Genomic DNA, 14715 nt, shown 5'->3' with positions numbered 1-14715 from the left:
TTGAATTTTTGGATTTTGTAACTTCTCGTTTCCACCCTGTATAATCCGGCTGTATCTCCAGGTCACCTAGATACATTCCATAGCAGCTGTAATAGACATTAGGTACATACATTTACCAATTTTGATGATAAATAGGCATTTTGTATTAGTTTTTGTATAACGCCTGAACAAAAACAAAGGGTAATATTTTGGTGTTATACATAGATTTCGAATATAAAAAATATATAATTTAACTAATTAAAACATGACAAAAAAACTGAGGTATGTCTCGTTTCTGTCGGGCCTGGGTCACAGATGACCGTTCTTCTTTTTGGCCACTTTGGTTGTCACGAACTACTTATTTGACGCTGACTGGTCGTTCGTTTCAGCCAAATGACGTCCACTGCTGGACAAAGGCCTCCTACAAGGTTTTCCACAATGCACGGTCCTGCGCTGCCTTTACCAGATCGTCGGTCCACCTAGTAGGAGGCCTGCCCACGCTACGTCTTCCAGCACGTGGTCGCCACTCGAGAACTTTTCTGCCCCAACGGCCTCTACGCTGACTGTACAAGGGTTAAAAAGCAATAAATACATGGGAATCCTATTACGGCAAAAGCTGGATATTTATTGTAGATCCAAACGGGTGCATACAGACGACTGAATATCAAGTTAAGCAATAAGCATCTTATGTACTCGTAGCTGCACGATTTCGCAACCAAATCTATAGTTTGTATTTTTAAATGTTTATGCTTTTACAGAACCCTTTGAGTTGAGCTCGTCTCCAACATTTCTAGAACAGACATGAAATAAGATGCTAGTGTACAGCTTGAAGTGCTGTACAAAAACCGAGCACTATCGCGACTTATTACCATCTCTAAACAAACTGTGGACTTTTAAAAATATCCCGCGGATGATTCTAAACGTTTGAATAAAACATTTTACTAGACACAATCCACTCGGTACGAAAATTATGCTGACGGTGCGTAGGGTGACCGGGGGTTGGCAATTTTAGGGATTAGTTCGGACTTTATTCTTTTTTGTGTGTGATTTAAATTATTAATTGAATTATTTAGGGCTTCATTAATAAAACGTAGCCAAGACATATCCAAGCTTTCTTAATTTTATTTTTGTCAAGGTGACTGTGGTATAATTTGTTCAATAAATTAGTAGGTATTTTATATGGAGTGGTGTCAGGATTATTGTTTTGATTTCTATAAATTCATAATACTGAATAATCTAAAAATTGTACCCCTTTATTGAATTAAATTTCATGATATTAATGTATATATTAATACCATTAATAATAATACCATTAATTGCAGTTTTTTATAGAATTTAATCGAAAATATTCGATCATGCAAGTAAAAATCCCAGTAAAGTACCAAACACTTGCATCCCCTACTCGAAGGCGATTACAAACCGCTATAAAACAAAAACATAACCTAACTTCGGCGTTGACTTGAAGAAATATGAGCTGTAACATCTCAATATTAGGGTCGCTTTCGGAATATCCGTGCGTAATAGATGGTCCACAGGTGAGCGGAGCATCTGCTAGGTTATGTTGTGAAAATATAAACTTTTTCGCAATAAATAATGCAATGGAGGGATATGGTAATTCCGAACTAGGTGTTTTCGTACGTTAATACGCCTGTTACGTAATTTGGGTACGTTTACAACGTGTGTGAAGAATTTGAGATGGATTGCTTTCAATATGCGGTATAACACATGCTCATGTTTGCGTATAGGTGTACTTATGATAATGCTCTTGTTATAATGGTATATTGATCTTTTGTTCAATCTATTGTGTTGTTGAAAGAGACTAGGTATGCTGATTTACTTATTCCCTGTTTTAAATGTTTATGTTCCTGTGATCAAAATCTCTGATCGTGAGACTACAGAGGACTTGTACAGTTTTAAAATATTTTGAACTAGAGTTACAAAACGGTTTTTACAGAAGGGCTTAAAGTCAGTGTTAATTAGTTGGTGAAAAACCCATTATTTAACTATTCATATGACTAAACAAATACCTATCAATTTATTAATGTGCGAGTAACAGACATGTGCAGTTATCAGCGCATCCTGTTTCTGGTTGGAATGTGATTTATTGGATAATAATATGACCGTCGAATTTATCCTCTATGATAATTGTATTGTTTTTCTTTATTCTTTGATGAGTCATCATCAGGTCATTTAGTCTCCAATGCAGGAGGACGACTTTCTCTAATTTAGCAGAGGTAAATGGAGGATTTGGTTTCCCCAAGCTGGCCAGATTAGAACCCCCAAGGAAAACGCAAACGAGGTCGCCGCAAGCAAACTTGGCGGAGCACTGTAGCTAGCAAACGAGGCGAACAAAATCGGCAAGACTAGGAGCGGGATCAATCGCGAAGATCAAGACCGAACGCGATGGAGGACTGTTGTGGACGCTCTCTGCCCCATCTAGGGGACATACGAGTAGGACCATAAGTCAAGCTGGCCAGAAGGGTTGGTCCCTCTCCCCCTTGTCGCCACTTATGACATCCATGGAAGAGGTGGTCCTACTCTACTGTATTCTTGGCTTTTTTTAGCCTTTCGTTCACTCGGTTTGATGAGTAATTCTTTTCTTTTCTACATATTATTATTTAACCCTGTCTATCTTCTTCAACGTTGGGACAATCTCCTCGCCATCTAAACTAAAACGTTTATAGTTCACAAAACTGATTTAGATAACGTTTCGATCGGCGTAAAAACTTTCCCATCGATGGCGAAGTTTGTTTACGACGCTACAAAAAGGCTCCGTTTTATTCACAGCTCTGACATTGTCAGTGACTTGGGTAATAGAATTCAATTCAGTACACCCGTATTGAAGAAAATCTTAGAGCTTTATGCCCGTTTACCATCAATCCCTAATTTTTAAGTGAACCGTATGGTAACACATAACAGGAATTTTGTTTTCATATGGGTCACTTAAAAATTAGGGATTGATGGTGAAAACGGGAGAGTACAGACTTTTAGTCAGCTGATAGTTGGGCCCAAATCTAATTTGTATGAATAATCGGCCGATACTAATCTGCGCACTTTCATACATGCCCAATGCCCATACTGACTAACAGCCCGACCCAACTATCGGCCAACCAAAAATCGGTGGTCTGCGCCTAGGCTAAAATTCTAAAATTGACGATAAAATTATATCATGGCGTGCTTCATAGGCAGACTTCGAATCTTGATGAATGGTGGAAAATCGATTACAAAAATAATGTTTTTCTCACAACTCCTATCTTAACTTTTCATTATTGTAGTGTACCTACTTCAGACACCAAGTTGCTATTGAAATTTCTCCGTCAGAATGAATCTACGCTGCGTTTTTCTACTGTATTCTAAATCGCTCCTGAGATATGGGCTACGTGATAGAATTTGCATTTGGTGTTAATATAAAACTCCGTTCATTGTTCGGCGTTAAAAGTACAGATAGGGTTTCCATTACAGGTCTGAATAGATTCTAGAGATGCCTTCGATGAAGGCTATTGTTGTGTAAATAATAAAAGGACCTTCAAACTAAGCCCTAAGTACCAGACTTGAGTATTTTTTCAAGATTTAGGTATTCGCTATAAACAATATTATTTGGATGGGAGTGTTGTCGTTGCTTTATTATTTGTATAGCTTTGTAATAAATTATGTTTAAGGAATTACTTGTTCTTGAATGATTAATTAATTAATTAATTAATTTATTTATTTTTATTCATGAATAGAACGGTAGTTCCAATTACACTATTCAAGACGTAACAAAGTTCATGATGATGTTTTGGACTCTGCGAAAAATTGGATCTAAATTGTTATGGTCAATTTCAAAAGTGTAGGCTTCTTTAAATATAACCACACTAAAAAGTACAGTCGATACCTCTTTGGGAATATAAGATACGATGTAAATAAGAGGAAATAATATTTAATCTTAATGATTAATTATCAACGGGTTCGATTCCCGGTCGGGCAGAAATTGAAATGATGAATTTTAATTTCTGTGACGGGTCTGGGTGTTTTCTATGTACTTTTTTTTTTGTAAATACATTCATATTATAATGTATTTATTTATTTATTCATGTAGCAATGACCATGTTTGTTTTAAAGGAAAACATTAAAAAGACCAGGTTATGAAACATGCAATGAAAAGAAAGTTACATCACGATAAACACAAAATAAAACCTTGATGAAAAAATAAAAATAAATTCCACAGCTTAGCTTTGGATTGGTTTATTATTAAATGTAATAAATGGCACTAAATACATAAGTTCATTTCAAAAATACCTTACTTAGATTTAAGCAAAGTACGTATTACTTGAACTGAAATAACATCAGGCGTGTTTGATATACTTACTGATAAATTGCTTTTAAATAAAGAAATATAATTCCATCATCCCCCATTCAAAGAATCCTGATTCAAGTAACACAATATAAACCAGGACACCATCCGCGAAAACCGTCGAATACTCGCAAAACCCCATTGTGCTGCAAATCCCCTTTAAGTTGCTGTCAATCTCACACCTTCGGGCAAGCAACGAAAAATCTGGATCATCCTAAATTAGATATGCCGTAACGAACGAGCTTCCTGTGCCGACATAATGGCTTTTCTTTGCTAAGGGAAAAACCAATTTTCTTTCGTAGAACATCAAAATATCTAAGTCAAGTTGGGGATAATCTTCAGAGTCGACGATAAGTACCTTAGGCGGGATATTGCTTTATTTGCGGCAACGACACGGAGGCGTGTGAACTCCAAAATGGATAATAACATTTTGCGACAAATAAGTTATGGCTTAGCACGCGGTATGAAGTCAAAACGTGAATGCGGAATTTAATTTAGATAAAAAAACGGAGCCTCTTAAATATTATCCGTGAGACATAAAACTGGAGATTCAATTTTTTGCTCGAGCACAGTAAAATCGCACCTATACTATTCGACATAAGACACCTCTTTTGATCTATGTTCGATTTCTAAATACAGTCTCATTTCTGCAGCGTCTATCTTAAAACTGAATATCACACAATTTGTTCGCCAATCAATTCCAATTTTGCTATTTCAAAAGATACAACGTTTCGTACCAGAATTTATGCGAAATTGTATAGTCAGAGTAACACGGGAATAATAGGAATTTTGGGGAAACTTCCCGAGATTCGGGGTGAACTCAAAATACGGCCTTAATTAACTCATCAATACACGTTTTCTTTGAGAACACCACCATCCGAGTTGAATCTTTAGGTGTTTTCCTAGCAGGTTGTAAATACCTACCGAACTGTGGTATAAGACATAAGAAAATGTTCCTCAGAGGTAGAGTTCCCCTCATCAACTACTTCCCTATCTCGTGCAATGTAAGTTACATCTGTTGTAACATTACGAATGTCTTTATTTGAACTTCCAGTGCGGTCCAATACGGTCATATTGGTCACATTATTTACGAATAAAAAATCTCCCGATCATTGATTTTTTACTATAATATTTTGATTACTTTATCATGAGTTCCTTTTCGTATACTATATTTGTGGCAAGGTATTTTTCGGGTATATATTTCTTGTTTCCATTCTTATAATCTTCTTATTACGCTCGCGTTTTTCTCCCTAAAACCTTCCGCGAATTCTTTCCACTTTGGACCAATCCCACGTCTGTTCCCTGGGCGGGTGTTTACTACGGATCCCTCGTTCTTATCAGAGACCCGCAGGCAGTGTGGGCCTCGCGTATTTTTGTTAACAACTTCTTTACAAGAATTTTCACTAGCAACCTTCGCGTGAAAAGAATTCGATTTTCTTGTTATCGGCTTAAAACGCGCGCGTCTGTATGCAAGTTAAGAGTGATGTAATTTGAAAGTTCTCAATAGATGAATGGGGGCCTAAAAGCTATTTAGGGAATTTGAGAGTTTTAATTCAAAGCTTAACTTACTTAATTTGTGAAACATCGAACGGCGAAGGAGCGACGGATCAATAGAGTCGAAACCTTTTATACAGGGATGTTAGATTAAATTTTGTTACATAAAATTTTATAATTTAAAGAAATCAATGTCTTTTCTGATTGAAATATTGTGCTAAGAGATTGCATAACACAATAATGTGCGGCAACAATTTCAAATAAACTCGAAACAAACTTACAAGTCTTCGCTGCGCAAATTCATTACAACTAATTCAGAAACTTTAAGAGCTCCTAAACGGTACACACTCGGAAACTTTACGCCCCTTGCATGGAAAAAAATGCGAACACGGTATCTGTATTAGAAGTACAAAGCGCCTTTTCAGTCTGAATCATAATTTTAGTCCGTACTGCCAACAATATAAAGGCTACTTCAGTAGCAATATACGCGAGGGAAAATTCGCACAGGGCGTCAAAATTGCCACTTTTCCTTATATCTCCTTTCCCTTTGTTGTTGCAACGTATCTTGGAACTGTATTTTATTCTGTAACTATTATTTATTGTATCGGGTCGTCAAGGGTGCTGTAAAGATAAAGATGCAGCTGAGGCGACCGATGACGTTGAATTTCCCAATTTTGAATTTTGAAATGGTAAAGATACTGTGAGAGCAGTTATAGATGGCAGATAAGCTAGACGGTTTTCAGTTATTTGAAAATGAAAACTTTTACCTGCATCTTAAATATTTTCTTTAAAAAGCTACTAAGTAATTGTATGTGTAGTCACAATAAGTAGGCACCTATCTACAGTTGAGACCAACAAAAAGTAAACATGTAATATTTATGGCAAGTTACAGTATCATCATAGTAGCCAGGGACTCGTCTACTTATAGACTTCTAAAATTACTGTTGAATACAAAGTAGCCTTGGTCAAATTGGTAAGACTATAGTTCAAAAGTGTAACCCTAAAATAGACGAGACTGCCTTCTGATTTCCGAACACTAGGTCCAGCAATAGAAAATTCCGCACACTGACGAGACCGATTACAGCTCCCAGCGAGCTGTTAACATCGTTAGCGGCATTGTCGCCGGCAACACGCGCCATTGTCGCCGCAACATCGCCATTGTCACGGCACAGCGGCGTTCATCGGAAGACAAAAGAGATATTGCACGTGGATAAAATTCGACGTAGTTGGACGCTGTGTTGTGTGGTGTAAATTTAGTAGTGTCGGAGGAAATTGTATTCGAAAACTCTTTTTGAAATATACGAGTACATACAGGTACAGTTCTGTGTGCAAAGATAAACAAAATGTTCAAAAAGAATGATATAAATACATGAGTAGGTAGACAAATTATGTGTATCTGAATATAGAAATAGCTCTACATTGATAACGGAATAAATACATGAAATACGAATTGAACTTCATAAACTAGCGCTAAAGGTAGACACTAAATAAATTATCCCGTAAAAATACTACCATGAAATGAAATTACAGTTACAAACTTATTTCACCTACAAAAGACAAAACTTCGCGCAAAAACAGAGACGCGAAACAACTTTAGCAACTCCTTTAAACTAGATTACAAAAATCCAACATTAAAAGTGTAAGCAAATTCGGTGGCGACGAAACAAAGGCGCGTGCGTTCGACAGCGAGCGGATGCGAACTATCGCCGAAGACGCTGCTGCCTTGCTGCCATCGCCGATATTTTCATTTAAGTTTGAAAATTGCTAGCGCTCGCCCGCGCACCGTCAAATTGTCCTGGAATAAGGATCGATAATGGGATTGAAGGTGCGATTTTCTTTCGCGAGATGAACCGCTCGGTGTAAATCTTGGAGATAGAAAAATTTCGGAAATTGCGCCCGAGATTTATCGCTCAGCCGTGTGTGCGGCAAATTGTTTTTTGATTTTACACAGGCTAGGGTTCGGGATAGGTGGGAAGTCTTCATTCGCATTCGAAAACTTTTGGTCTGACCTCGTTTCCTGCATGATTCACCTGTTGAGAACATCTATTGTAAAGTCAAAATTATAATTAAGCAAAAACAAACGGCGAATTTGAATCTACTACATGCAAAGTAAACTAATAAACAATATCCCAAAGTTCACAGACTTAAAGCATTACAAAGCTTTGAGCGAACTTCATCGGACATGAGTGTAAATAACCTTTAACGAAGTTCGACAGACGCTGCCGTTTGGAAATAACTCTTTTGCCTCAGAATACAGAAATCAAAGAAATTGGACGTATCGGGGCCGCCATAAGAATAATCATGAAAATACGAAATTGAAACGAAAATAAATTTTAATCCCAACGTCTAAAGCTGCGGACGCTCAAACTCGAGACTATTACGCTTCCATTTCTCAGGCCTTTGAGCCTTCAGAGGGTAAAAGATTTACATAAAAAGAAACTTTCCGTCTCCTAAATTATGATTCAATTAGTATTAAAGGATTGGTCTCTCAAAGGAATGGTACTTTTTCGGGTCCGCCGAGCCGGGCAACTGATACAAAACTCCTTTGTGCTCTCGAGCAAACTAAGGAGGTTGTAGCTTTGTACTCCGGTTTGCTGCATAAAGGTATCGGCACACAAGCTATTATGCTTCGGAGACGGAGCCGTATGCGACAAACTTAAAGCGATATTACTTTTGCGATTTCGGTTAGCTGCTGGCAATAAAGGTTAATGTGAATTTACCAAGACCTTACATTTTCGGTCACTTTATTATCACAGACAAGAAATCATTTAAGATTCATATTAATTAACAATTATTGACGATGAATATGTATCATATTCATAACAAATACTTTTTACGAGAGTCATTTCAAGTAAGAGTAGGTATATCACTTTACAAAGAAAAAAATCTCTAGTCAATTTGCGTATTTTTACGTTCACTTGAAAAGATTTTCCTGGAAGGAGTTAAGTAGGTACTACACAATTTTTTGGCATATTTAGCTCTTTACTGGAATTGTGTGCTTAATGAACTGTTCAAATACAATTTGACGTTAATGCCTCTTTTAGTAATATTTTTAGTTGAATATTTTATAAAAAACATACCTACTGTGATTTGTTCTCAAAAGGCAGAATTTATCCACTGATATTATTATCCATCCTTTCACGTCAGTCACTTTAAACGGTGGAAAAAATAACATGGAGTTGCGTCTGTCAGTTCTAATGCTAGATATTTGTTAGCCCCAGATCCCGTAGATGTTCGGATTAAGTGACGAATTATACATTTTTTCAGCTTGTCACAACCTTGCGATTATTCCGCTTCGTTCGTAAGTTTGAGATATTCGTCTTGAGGATTAAGGGGTGCTCTCTGAGAACGAATTTTCACGGAATTCCCTTGATGGATGAATACGGAAGCCTTAATTCCACAATTTCGGGGTGCAAAATAGTGAAAGAGACAAGACGACCCCTTGTTGGTGCTAATGATACCAGCCGTCCCATTAAATCCGATTTCTATGACGCTAAAAGAACGGGACAAAAATACATTTGAAAAAGAAAAGGAAATGAGAACACGAGCGCGTACGAGGATTAAAACACGGGACGGCAACATATGGAAATTTAAAAAGGCATTCATTCATTAAACAAACACACATTAAATTTAACGAAGCGCTGCCATATTCGTTAACGAATTTCCGGCTTTCATTATGATTATCCCACGGCTACCGAAACACTATCACCATGGCCGTCCCTTTCTGCCTTTGGTGTATACGTATCGGATGAAGGGGATAGAGGTATTAGTGCGTTTGGAAAAAAAGACAAAGCCATCTATCGCTCGGCGATCTGTCGCAAGCATGCGTTTAATAGAGGCAATTAAAGCACTCGCGGGCCCTACCGAAATATCGTCACATAAAAACGTCACTATTACCGCGTATCAAATTGTTTAACACATTCGCCGGCCCTTTACGGCTTGTCGCTGGTTTATGACGCCATCCCACCGATTTGTGACATGTGTCCTGTTTTTAAATTTAGAACCGAACGACGATTGGGCCGTTTTGATTCTATCAACCACTTTCGGTGGCTGTAAAATCGGAAAAATAAAAACTAAACGCACGAAATGTATTTGTTAGACGCGTTCCTTTGGGAAGACTGGTTTAATAGAATGTGAGAGGTATGTGTTTTCTTTTAAAAGCGACTGTCTATACAAGTCACAAGCTTAATGGCTATCATTTCGAAGAACGTAACGAAGTATCTTTCATTAAATACCAACTAAGGAAATACCTTTTCTTTTATAGAAATAAACAGATAATTATTTTTAGATCAAGGACCATGATTTGACGTTTATAATGAGTTTGCTTCCACCAAACAGGATGTCTCAGTCAAATAAACGAACGCAAAATGAATTCTAGTGACGGCAGGCGACCCAAATTAAAGATTAAACGGCGTCCCCATTATTCCCAGACAAATTATCCCAAAATTTCGGGAAAACCAAAACATCGGGCGAATAAATTCGCGACAAACAAAGGGTTTGGGAGCAGACCGCGAAACGACAAATGTCGTACTAAACGACAAATAAAAGCTGCAATAGTTTAAATTGGGAGCCCAAAAACTGAATGTAAACATCGAACCCAAATTTCGGTGGCGAAAGTTTTGGGCCGAGGAAAACATTGAAAACGCAGGCATATCGGAGGATGTTTCGAGTTGGTGTAATTTGTCGAGTCATAACTATCGCTGGTGTATCTAGGCGCACAACCGCGAATGTAAATACGCTGCCTTTGGGAGCAATTTGTAATTTCGCGTTTTGCGAGGATGGTTTTTTCACACACAATTACAAGCTGATGGCTATCTGCTTAATGGCTATCAACGTTTACGCTTTGTGTTGAAAAGTTTTGTGATGTTGATTGTTTTATCCCTCGACATTTTTAGTTTGTATAACGTTAGTTGTATTACCATCACAAATTATTTGAACTTTGTATTGAAGTGTGTGCCTATGTGTAATTAATCTTGAACTTTAAAAAAACAATATTTGAAAAAAGTATATTATACAGTAGATTTTTCTTCAGGAAAGACCTGTCGTTTTCGGGCGATCGTTCTCTTAATTATCTATTTCAACCTAATATCTAAAATGTGTGAAGCTAGAGAAATCCCCAGTAGCGATGATAGAATTAATTAAAACAGTTTCTAATACGGGGTTCATTTATAGTTTCGCTATAACGAACTCAATATCTTTTTCAGTAGTTTACAGAATTTGAATGCTAAACCGGAGCTAAAATACAAAATCGAAATTGCAATGACCCACAAACGATATCGATTTCAATCAGGGCTCCGAGGGAATTCCAATTAAATTGCATTCAATGAAATCTAGAACGATTATAGAATCCGATGGTGAGCAAATTAAAAGCGGCGCTCCCTAGGATTTCCTGTTCAATTTTCATGGAGTACCACGCGATAAAAATCCATTACTACGAAGGCCTCTGTCACACTCGCCGTGCTTTCTGAAAGGATTTAGAAAACTGGAAGCGACGTAGATAAATACAGCAAGTGATAAATGAACGGACGCCAGCTTTTGGCAGCGGCCGTGTTTACAATGGCCGGGAAATAGTATAAACTATTATTAAAGCAGATATGAAATTGTTTGTCGCTTCGTTGATTGATTGGGATGCAGTTGAATTGGGTGTCGCAGTCGGTTTTACTATAGTGGATCAAATTTGTGACACTAAAAAGGTTACAAACGAATAACAAAGTTTAGGCTTCTATATAGAAACAGAACAGAAAATACAGTAAGCTTAACACTATTACTGTAATAAGGACCGTAAATAAAGAAAGTCCCAAAGTCTAAATAAAGTTAGGTCCTTTTTTATGAAACAGGAGGCAAACGAGCAAACGTCTTGGCAAAAACATGTCGATAAAAAACTGTGTTTATCGTATTGACTACAGAATCTTAGTGTAAAGATTCTGTAGTCGATATGATAACAGGATCTTTCTAAAAGTCTTTCATCCTAACTCCATCGATCATTTAATGTGGCTTTAAAACTAAAAACAATTCAAGTATTATTACTGTTTAGTCTCAAATCTTCAAACAAAGACACCGGGCTTATCCAGCAGCCATATCCAGCATCCAGGATGCCTTAATGCGATTCCCCGGCAATCACATGCTTCATTTTGTATTCCCGCAAACACTTTTACCGCGCGCCCGCTTTACGCAAAGTGGAGTCGATACCCATGAGCTTACACCACTGGCCTAATAAAAGAAATTAGAATAATAAGATATTAATATGTATTCCAGAAGTTTTTGAGAGAAGAAAACAGGTGAATTGAGAATTTCCCACCATTTTGAAGAAAACTCATAAACAAGATTTACGAAGTATGCATACCTTCAAAACATAAAATCTACTCAAAATCGTGAAATGTTGTACAAAGATAAAATTATGTGAATTATAAATCTTTTAATGAACATTAATAATTACGATCGATAAAAGATAAACGTTAAGAGACAAATTGCGGAAGGTTAAATATTTGCGAATAACTAACAACGATGTAAATATTTAATGATAACAAATATTACAGTTTAATAACGAAGAGACCTTTACGAACTACTTTTATCTTAACTTAAAATGTAATAAAAATACAGCTGCTAACAATCTTTGGACAAGTATGATATTTACGATACACCAACTGCCTATTTATTTTATCAAGCAAATTGTTTAACAATCAGAATCCCGATTTATGTTACTACATGTAGACCTATTATTATTAATTGATTCACTTTTAAAATATTACATTTACTTGCCATATTCAGAGTTTACATTACCTACCTCTTGGAGTTACATAAACATTTTTAAATTATACTGCAGCGTCACCATGAGCAAGCTGCCTCAGGCGTCGGATAAAAGGCTTCCATACAGCAAAACCCTAATTCTGCCTGTTAGAATTCCATTAGGCAACCTGATATTTAGAGCTTTGACCTTGGAGTTGGCACATGCTTCATATTCAGCATGATTTACTTTTTACTTTCACTTACAGGTTTCGTGTTAAGGGAAAACCCATTAAGCAGGTATATTTAAGCATAAAATTAGTAGTACCAATTTGAGCTTATTGTTTAATGTCGTAGACAGAAATCATAAAAGTTAAGTAAGTAAGGTTATTTTTAGTCTCGAGGTCTAGAACCCTTTCAAGGAATCGCTGAAAGAGTTCAACTATAATTATAATAAGTTTAGGAAAGAGGTATCAATCCAGAACTTTTCATTTTTTCTGAGAAATTTCCTATACGATGAACTGAACCTTCATTGCTTGTGGTAAATTAGAGAGGATCGAGTTCCCAACATAAATGATAATGATGATAATCTAAACTTCAATGGCGAGCTTATAGTTGTGGTCAAAACGTAGTCTGTACGTTTTGGTTTTGCAGGAGTTCATTCCTTCTTGGCCCTCTTTTTTTTGTTTGGTCCTCGGTTGATCCTCTAACCGTTCAAGTCAAAAATGCCCCAGCAACGAAGAGTATAGATTCGATATCTAACTACGCTGGGAGTTTTCAGTTGCCATGAGGATTCTGGGCCCTACATGAGAGTTACAGTGGTGGGAATAGCTGATATAAGAAGTAGCTCACCGTGACCATGAGCGTCGTGTCGGAATCAGATAGACCGCGACTGAGCAGATTAAGGGAGAAACTTGCGAATAGACCAACCCTTTCCATCTCTCTCTCTAGCGTCGGAGGTCAGACAGAGAAGATGTAGCTCATGTTTTGCACGAGCAGCGTCGAGTCCCTCGCAAGCGGCAGCTCAGAGTTCGTGACCGCGGCTACGTGGACTATGGGAGAAACTTGCGTACAGCTAGCAAACAGGGTAGGTCTGCCTAGTCCAGCGTGGGAGGTCAGCCATGGGGCAATTGCAGGATCGTATTCCTATCATGGAGAAACTCTACCCAGGATCATGGAGTTCATGAAGGAACTACAGTAGTGGGAAGTTCGAGACAAAAGTTTCGCTATCACGGTAAAGTAGATAGGTAGCTCACCGTTTTGCACGAGCAGCGTCGAGTCCCTCGCGAGCGGCAACTCAGAGTCCGTAAGCGTCGCGTCGGAGTCAGATGGACCGCGATTGAGCAGAGTAAGGGAGAAAAGGAGAAACGAATGGTAGACCAACCCTATCCCTCTCTCTGGGAGGGAGGTCAGCCTCAGACCATTTGGAGGATCGTATTCCTATCATGGAGATACTGGCTATCTAAGAGTTTCAATAGAGGGAAGTTCGAGGCAAAACTTTGTCTATCACAAGAAATCAGGTAGGTAGCTCACCGTTTTGCACCGTTTTTTCGTGACCGCGGCTACTGGGGTAGGAATTAAGCCCACGACCTTTCTTTTGCTGGAAGATGGTTGTACACTGATTTTGAAGTATTAAAATTTAGTGTGAGATGCAAATCATTAGCATGATAACATCAGTCGTGTCTTTTTCCCTCTCGTTACTGCTTGTAATTGAAATGACGCATACGCTCACGTTACCTAAAGCTTAATGTTATTGAGTGATGAAGTTAAGTTATCCTTTATTCCAAAAAGATATAATGCGGAAAAACAAGATAAGAGCTTTTTATATTAATATCAAAGTACTCGTTAGTATGAAACACTTAATTGTACCTAATCAATATAATCTTGTACAAATACATTTTTACGAAAGCTCTAGGACCGTAGGGATAGTAAATTATTCAAAACTTCTAACGAATTAATACTCTGTCTGTGAATGACAAAAGAAAGAAATTAATATTCCGAGCATATCTTAAGTAAGTACATTTTTAATAGAATCACAATATTAAAAATACGCATAAAATTATAAGATTTTATTTTTAACTGTCTCGACGACTATTTTTTAAATATAAAAAGTAATGAAAAAACTTGTAGTTAGATTAATTAATATGACGAACACAAGGTTAGACCAATTAGTTCAATACTAAGTA

General features: G+C 37.3%; 1 protein-coding gene across 3 annotated transcripts in view; it reads right to left on the bottom strand.

Moving 5' to 3' along the window:
* The window catches only part of LOC135073042 (teneurin-m), a 207470-nt gene extending 193624 nt beyond the window's left edge, over window positions 1-13846 (bottom strand). For 2 of the 3 annotated variants that reach the window (XM_063967050.1, XM_063967052.1), the window contains exon 1: window positions 13786-13846. The gene's annotated coding sequence lies outside the window, so the exon portion shown is untranslated. Of the gene's footprint in view, window positions 1-13513; window positions 13538-13785 lie in introns of those variants that run through there. The other variant, XM_063967051.1, reaches the window with a different exon arrangement.
* Between the last annotated feature and the right edge of the window lie 869 nt (window positions 13847-14715).

Source organism: Ostrinia nubilalis, chromosome 7 (genome assembly GCF_963855985.1).
Source record: "Ostrinia nubilalis chromosome 7, ilOstNubi1.1, whole genome shotgun sequence".
Lineage (NCBI taxonomy): Eukaryota > Metazoa > Arthropoda > Insecta > Lepidoptera > Crambidae > Ostrinia > Ostrinia nubilalis.
Note: the sequence above shows the minus strand (reverse complement) of the source record. Positions and strands in the feature narration are given on the sequence as shown.